An 8,604-nucleotide genomic window follows, 5' to 3' on the forward strand; every position below is an offset into this window, starting at 1 on the left:
ACCTGAAACTAACACAATATTGTACATCAAATGCTATTTCAATAAAAAGTAAAGAGCCCTTAAAATATTGACCCAACATACAAACAACTTAACTGCCATCAAGAAAAAGACTAGCATTATTTAAAGAAATACAAGACCACGTCATCAACCACACAAAACTGACAATGTCCAGCAATCAGTGAAAAATTACTAGACATGAAGTAGGAGCATATGATACTTAATGAAAGAAAAATTACTCAATGAGACATGACAGAGGAAACAGACCTAGCAGATAGATACATTAGAGCATTTATTACAAATATGATCCACATACTCAAGGACATAAAGGACAACATTAACACGATAAAAGAAGAAATATGAGATTAAAAACTAAGGAATGAACTTCTGGAGATGAAAATAAATGATCTGAGGCGAGAATTTCACTGAATGAGAATAAGAACTGATTCAACATTGTGGAAGAATAATCAGTAAACTTGAAGATAGAACAGATCCTATTCAAACTGAAGAGTATAGAGAAAAAAAGACTGGAAATGGTGAACAGATGCTCAGGGCCAATAATGAGATCATATTGGGCAATACCACATATGTAAAATTGGAGATGCAGAGGAGAATAGGAGAATAGAGACAGGAAGACTAGAAATATACACATATATATATAAAAGAATAGAAATATATATAATAAAAATATATATAAACATTGACTTAATTTCACAAATTTGATCACAAGTATAAAATTTCAGATTCAAGATACTTAACACACTCCAAGTAGCATAATCTCTGTCTGTCTCCCTCTCGCTCACACACACATACATACACATTTACACACCAAGGCACATATTAATTAAATTATTTAATTTATTTTTAAACCATGCCTCATGGCTTGTGGGATCTTAGTTCCCCAACTAGGGACTGAACCCATGCCCTTGGAAATGAAAGTGGGGAGTCCTAACCACTGGACGACCAGAGAATTCCCTTAATCAAGTTTTTTTAAACCCAGTGAAAAAGAGAAAATGTTAAAACCAGCCAGAGAAAGATGTAAACTACAAAGAAAGATGAAAGTAACAGCAGAATTCTCATAAGAAACTAAGTGAGCTAAAATAATTTGAACAACAGAAAGGAGGAAAATTTAACCTAGAATTCCTAATCCAATAAAAGTATCTTAGGCAAAAACTGACAGGCAAACAATGGCCGAGAGAATTCTGTCCATGGGGATTCTTCTGTCCATGGGGATTCTTTTAATTAGAAAAATTAACTATTTTATGTTTAGGCATATATGAATCATTTCAGTTACTCTTCATTATTCTATTGTAAAAACAACCTCCCCTAAGGGGGCTTCCCAGGTGGCTCAGTGGTAAAGAATCCACCTGCCAATGCAGGAGACACAGGAGACGTGGGTTCAATTCCTGGGTCAGGCAGGTCCCCTGGAGAAGGGGAATAGCACCCCACTGCAGTATTTTTGCCTGGAGAATCCCATGGGTCGCAAAGATTCTTGGGGATTCTTCAGGCAAGAATACTGGAGCAGGTTGCCATTTTCTTCTCCAGAGCCTCTTCCTGACACAGGAATCAAACCCGCATCTCCGCATGTCCTGCATCGGTAGACGGATTCTTTACCACTGAGCCACCTGGGAAGCCCAGAGCAACTATACTCTTGTCTTAAATTACAAGTAACTCTGAGAAACGAAGCAGGGTTACCTTAAGGCGAAAGGGCAGCTTTATTGTTCACGATGTTTGCATACCAGGGATAAGAAGCCTTTGGCTGTAACCCAAAGTATGTTCCTTGGAGGTGAAGGGGTGAGGGGCTTCGAAAAGCACAAACCATAGAAGCAACAGGACTTGCAAAAAGAGACTGGCTGGCCCTGGCAGACCGGCCACAAGTCCTTGCTGGCTGACCTGTAGTTTCCGATGGTGGCTGTCATCAGAGCATGTCCTGAGTGGTTTTTCTGGTAAAAGTCTGAGCACAATCAGAAGTTCTTACCGTTTTTGTTTGTGGTTTTTCTAAGAACACAGTGTACGTGGCTGAACCCTATGTCTGTCGTGCCTGCCTGGCTCCAGTTTACTTGGGGTCCCTGTTAGCCACAGTGGGCCCATTTTCCATGTTCTCTCCACAGGAAAAGCCTCTTATGTTTACTCTTCCTTGTGTGAAAGTGTTAGTGGCTCGATCATGTCCAACTCTTTGCGACCCATGGGATTCTCCAGGCAAAAATACTGCAGTGGGGTGCTATTCCCCTTCTCCAGGGGTCCTGCCTGACCCAGGAATTGAACCCACGTCTCCTGTGTCTCCTGCATTGGCAGGTGGATTCTTTACCACTGAGCCACCTGGGAAGCCCCCTTAGGGGAGGTTGTTTTTACAATAGAATAATGAAGAGTAACTGAAATGATTCATATATGTCTAAACATAAAATAGTTAATTTTTCTAATTAAAAAAAAAATCTCCTTTGGGACTTCCTTCATGGGCTAGTGGTTAAGAGTTCACCTTCTAGTGCAGGGGGTGTGGGTTGGATCCCTGGTCAGTAAGCTGAGATCTCACTTGCCTCATGGCCAAAAATCAGAAAACAGGAACAAGGGGGCTTCACTGGTGGTTCAGCTGGTAAAGAACCCGCCTGCCAATGCAGGAGACCCAGGTTCGATCTCTGGATTGGGAAGATCCCCTGGAGGAGGGAATGGCTACCCACTCCAGTATTCTTGCCTGGGAAATCCCATGGACAGAGGAGCCTGGCGGGCTACAGCCCATTCAATTGTAAAGAATCGGACGTGACTGAGCAACTAACACTTTCACACATTATGTTTTTATGGGTCGCGTTATGGGCATATCAAAACCACTCCAAGGTAAGCACACAGAAGAAAACCTATTACATGAGGCATAGTTCAATTTTGTAATAAGAACATCTATTTCTTCCTTGCTTTCCCAACCATTCCTGTAGAACTATCAGCAAGACACCTGGAGACCAGATGTGATGAGGTGTTATTCCTGGGTAGGGCTTGGGGCCAGGTCCTCTAGCACTTCCTTGTCCACAGGCCTCTGGAGCACCCCCAGGAAGGACCAGGCTTACTCACACCTCCTAGCCCTACTCCCCCGTGACCTTCTGAACCTGTAAGGGAAACACAAGTCAAAAATAAGAGGTCAGCTTGTCGGTTTCTTTACCGGATGTGTTGGAGTCAGTTTCAGGGAGGGTTTGCTCTGGAAAGGACAAGACAGAAGGCCACAGGAGGTGTCCCTTTCCCCCTCCCCCAAATCCAGGGACACCTTGAAAGTGCTTCTCACCTGGTGTAGTAGATCCAGCTGAGGCCACAGGTAAGAAGGAAACCAGCTCCCATCAGGGCACCCCTAAGCAGGTGAGGACCAGGGGCCAGGAGCCCTGATTCTCCCCCAAAGTCTTGGGGGCAGAAAGAGGAGACACCTACAGGAGGAAGAGAGGAAGAAGGTAGAAGTGAGGTGTGAGTTCACACCTTAGCCCTGCTTACGGCCCCAGCTCTGAAAGAGAGCATCCGGATGTCCCTAGTGGTTCAGTGGTTAAGAATCCACCTGCCAATGCAGGAGACACCCATTCCATCCCTGGTCCGGGAAGATCACACTTCCTGCAAAGCAACTAAGCCCGTGTGCCACAAGTACTGAGCCCACTCGCAGAGAGCCTGGGCTCTGCAACTAGAGAACCCACCGCAATAAGAAGCCCGAGCAAAGCAACCAGAGAAAGATCTTACGCAGCAGTGAAAACCCAGCGCAGCCAAAAAATAGAGAACTGGGGCATCCTTGCTTCTACTCACCAGTACAACTCAGTACACATGGCTGGAGCTGCTCGGGTGCTGAGCTCTGCAGGTGACCTCTCCTCCATCCCCTAAGACCACCTGGGGCAGCTCTAGGACCCCAGGATCCAAAGGCTGGGAGGGGCTCAGGGTCAGGCTCCCCCCGGGACCAGCTTACATTGGTGGGGGGGGTTGCTGTCGATAACACAGACCAGGCGCAGGGACTGGCCCTCCCAGATTCTCAGGGAGGTGGCATTGCCCAGGATCTTGGGGACTGGGAAGACAGAGAGAGCAGGAAGTGCAGGGCTGAGAGGCCCTTCTCCCCTCTCTGTCCTCCCAGATATAGGACAGTGGCCCTGAGATTTCATCACAGGCAAGGGCAAGTAGGGGTGAAGGCCCCCGCCCCCGCCCCGGAGGTCAGGGGTGAGGGGAGGAGAGGCAACTCGGTGAACCCAGGACAGGGGGATGGATGTTAGAAGATGTTATCTCAACCTGGGAGATAATATCCAAGGAGGTGGCCTCTGATGTGTGACCATGTGCTGGACATGGACACGTGTGGGTCTGGCCACATACAGGCTTGCACACAGGTGATGAAGGAGAAGGGAGACACGGAGGGAAGGAGGAGGATCAGCTCTGGGCCTGCAGACAGCGCTCTGTGGCCCCAACTATGGCAGGCTGGACAAGGCACGACTAGAGGCTGACAGGCCAGAGGGGAGGCTGCTCCAAGTCCAGATGAGAGAGAGAATGCAGGCCTGAGCTGTGAGGCTGTGGTCATGGAGGTGGAGAAGGGGAAGACATGAGGCATTTTCAGGAAGACAAGCTTGCAAACTAAGTCTTGGGGAGGGTTGGGTGAGACATAGTCTAAAGGAATTTCTGAGATGTAGACTCTGATTACTCAGGTCGGAGGGTCCTGACCAAGGGGAAGTGGAGGACACTCAGGACAGAGATTTGTGAGGGTCTTCAGTGTGGAGGCTAGAAAACTCCAGGGTGAATGAACTTGACCTTGCCCTCCTGCACAAATGGGCGGGAACCTGGTGTTAGTTAGCGTTAGTCACCCAGTCATCTCTGACTCTTTGAAACTCCATGGACTGTAGCCTGCCAGGCTCCTCTGTCCATGGAAGTCTCCAGGTGAGAATACTGGAGTGGGTAGCCACTCCCTTCTCCAGATCGAACCTGGGTCTCCTGCATTGCAGGTGGATTCTTTACCATCTGAGCCACGAGGGAAGACCAGCGGCCTGGTAACCAGCTTGGGAACTCAGTCTCCTCCTGGGAGGTGGAGATGGCACAGTCAGGAAACTGACAGAGAATCAGGGAAAGGATGGCATGGCAAAGTGAGCGGTGAGGAGAGGTGGGAAGAGAGAGAACAAGGGGAGATGACAGTGAATAGTCACCTAGGAGTCCACAGTGGCCTCAGAGAGAGGCCTGCCAGGGGACAGAGTGGCAGACTGGGGAGGGGAGACGTAGGAGCCAAGAGGGGCTGAGTGATGAGGGGCCTGATTCTGTTCAGTCTTCACAGCATCCCCCCATCTGACCTCCATGCTGCCCAGGAATCTCACACCTGTGCTGTTTTCTCAGAAGACCTGAATATCCAGGTTCTGGGGGGAATCTGGAAGAGAAAGGAATAAAAATCCTGCTGCATTGTGATGGAGGGGGTCAGGAGTAAGGGATGAGGCAGAAGTCTCCGTGTCTTCACCCCAGCTTGTCTCCAAGAAGAGTCCCCGAGTGTCCCACCCAGGACCCTTCATCTCTTTCCCCTGCATCCTCCAGGACTCAGGTTCTTGGCTCCCCACTCACAGGACACACTGAGCCTGATGGTCGCCTCTGTGCTCACACCAGCTCCGGGGAAGGTCACACGACACGTGAGGTTGGTGCCGTGGTCCTGGGGCCTCGGGGTGAGGGTGAGCACCGAGGAGTGGGGACTCTCGGGGTGCGGGGAGGTGAGGGCGACCCTGGTCCAGGAGAAGGTGGGGGGTGTCCCCCTCTCATAGGCCCATGGCACCGCACAGGTGAGGTTGGTGGGGCGGCCGGATGCTAGGGTCCCCTGGACGTGGATGTCAGGTGTGTCTGTCAGAGCTGGAGAGGGGGAGACGCAGACCCAGGACTGGAGGTGGGACACCTGTGTGCCCCTCAGAGCAGTCTGTTCCCCAGCATCCTGTACCCCTGGGTCCCTCCCAGGATGAGAAGACAGGGTTCCCCTCCCACCCTGCCCTGGGGACCCTCAGGACCCCTGTATGTGTGTCCTCCCCTTGACTCCATCCTTACCCGTCACACGGACGGAGAGCGGATGCCATTTATAATTTGTATCTCACAGTAGGCCCTCTCTCCAACCTAAAGAAGTATACTCCTGTGTCCCTCCTCTGGGCGTCCAGGGAGCAGTCCTTGGTCCGGGGGTCTCCAAGGAGGAGGAACTGGCCCTGGGTCTCACTGAGCACTGCATGCTCTGGGTTGTTTGTGGCCACTGCCAGATCTCCGTAGTCACGGGCCGGTTTTTGGAACCAGTAGCTGGTTTTTGGAACCAGTAGCCGGTTTTTGGAACTCTGGGTCAGAGTTGTTCCAGCCTTACTGGGGATAGGAGACAGAGCAGGGCACGTGGACACACAGGCCCTCCTACACCGACACAGACCGTGGTGCTTTCAGCCAGTAATTTGGATCCTGAGCCAGGGACCCTGCGGGAAATTAAGGATCAGCCAACCCCCGCCCCGCCGTCCACTCACCCGCCCACAGCAGCGGCGGCAGCAGCAGCGGCAGCATGTCTGAGCAGGAGGGTGTCTGGGCGTCCTGTGTGTGAAAAGAGAAGGGAAGGGAGAGGGAAGTAGGGCTGCAGGGAGACCCAAGGGAAGCTGGGGAGGAGCAAGAGACTGTTCACAGAAGAGGAACTTCAGAGCCGGAGCTCCTCCCCTCCACACACAGCGGACAGGACACCCCTGGGCCCAGAGACCCCGGAGACCTGCCCAGAGAGGAGCAGACAAGCAGGGGACCCCCGTCCTGGCCCCCATCTGGGGCTCGTCCCTCCAGCACCAGAACTCGGACCTGTGAGGACACCGAGGGCTGGGACTCAGGCGCCCTCCTAAGGTTCTCCCATCCGAGCTCCGCTGTCTACACCAGGGTGCTGCTCAACTCCTCTCTTGACCTGGAGAGTCACAGCCTCACGGAGACCCTCGGGTGGTCATTCCTGCGAGACGCAGGGCTCTTTACGGTCTGTGGGAGCATCTGGAGCAGAAGACAAGAAGGGGCTCCTGGGTGGAGTGAAGGCAGCCGCCAGCCACCCATTCACGCATCCCCCCAGCAGTGAGCGTCTCTGGGTGGTGACCTGGAGGCCATAAGGGATACGACTCACCTGGTCCCGGCCGGCCAGATGCCCCCCGCCCGGGGCCCTCACTTCCTCCCCCCACACAGCACTGCTGGGTCTTACCAGCTTTCGCTGGTGAGACGGCCATGTGTCCCGGCAGCATTCTGGGTCTTTTTTTGAGTGAATATGATTTCTCTCACTCCAATAAAAAACTAACTCTTTTCCAAAAGAGAAACTTGAAACTCTCAACAACAAATCCTTATTCCTCTTTTTCCCATCTACTGGCCACCCCAGTTCTAATTTTCAGTCTTTAGGAAATTGACACCTTTGATACCTCGTAGATGTGGAATCATATACTATTTGGCTTTCTGTGACTGGGTTATTGAAGGTACCATAATATCCCTAGAGTTCATCCACGTGGTGGCATGTGTCAGCGATTCCCTCCTCGATTTCCCTGGTGGCTCAGTGGTTTAGAATCCGTCTGACGATGCAGGGGACACGGGTTTGAGCCTCGGTCAGGAAGCATCCTACATGCTGGACAGCACCTAAGCCTGTGTCACACAATTACCTGCCTGCCTGCCCTGGAAACCGGGCTGCACAAGGACAAAAGCCACCACAATGACAAATCCACACGCCACAACCAGACTGTAACCCTAGCTGGCTGCAACCGGAGAAAGCCCACGTGCAGCAACAAAGACTCAGCACAGGCAGAAATGAATAGAAACTCCTTCCTTTTCCAGGCTGAATAATTTTCCATGGTTGTTGATCCATTCATTGGCTGAGGGGTGCTTGGATTGCTTCCGTTGTCTGGCTGTCGTGAACACACTACGAGAAACACAAGTGTGCTAATGTCTCCAAGAGTCCATCCTCTCAATTCTCCTTGGCGATAATCAGAGGCAGAATGGCTGGATCATGCTAACAATATATTTAATTTCTGAGGAAGTACCATTATCTTACCATCTCACCGACCTGCTGCCCCCTGACTTAACTGGGGCTGTGATCAACTTACACTAACTATACGTTTGAAGGTGTTTATCTTGGACCCCTCTCCTGATCTCCAGACATTCCTGTCCAGCTCTCTCCCTGGCATCACAGTTGCATATCTAAGGGCTTCACAGGAAAAACATGGCATTTCAGAGTCCTACTCTGAAGCCCTCCACGTGACACAACTCCATCTGCCCAGTTGTTCAGAAGAAACATTTGAACAACATCTTTGTTCCAACATCATCTTAGCTCCTCTTTCTCCCTCACTTACCACCTCCACTAAAAAATTTCAGGTACTTCCCTGGTGGTCTAGTGGCTAAACTCCCTGCTCCCTAGACTAGCAGCCTGGGTTTGATACCCCAGTCAGGGAGCTAGATCCCATGGGCTACAACTAAGAGTCACACACCGTCCCTGAAGATCCCATATGCTGCAACTAAGACCTGGCCGGGCAAATAAGTAAAGATTTTTAAAAAGAAAAGAAATTCCACTAGCTTGACCTTCACAATAGATCCAAATATACGCTCCCTGTCTACATGACCTCCCTGGGCCATTGCAGCATCACTTCCTGCCTGGGGTGCCCAGCACTCTTG

General features: G+C 50.7%; 1 pseudogene; it reads right to left on the bottom strand.

Moving 5' to 3' along the window:
• Positions 1–3,771: 3,771 nt before the first annotated feature.
• On the bottom strand, positions 3,772–6,492 carry LOC138096881 (sialic acid-binding Ig-like lectin 13; annotated as a pseudogene).
• Between the last annotated feature and the right edge of the window lie 2,112 nt (positions 6,493–8,604).

The sequence above is a fragment of the Capricornis sumatraensis genome, chromosome 20, assembly GCF_032405125.1.
Source record: "Capricornis sumatraensis isolate serow.1 chromosome 20, serow.2, whole genome shotgun sequence".
Taxonomy (NCBI): Eukaryota; Metazoa; Chordata; class Mammalia; order Artiodactyla; family Bovidae; genus Capricornis; species Capricornis sumatraensis.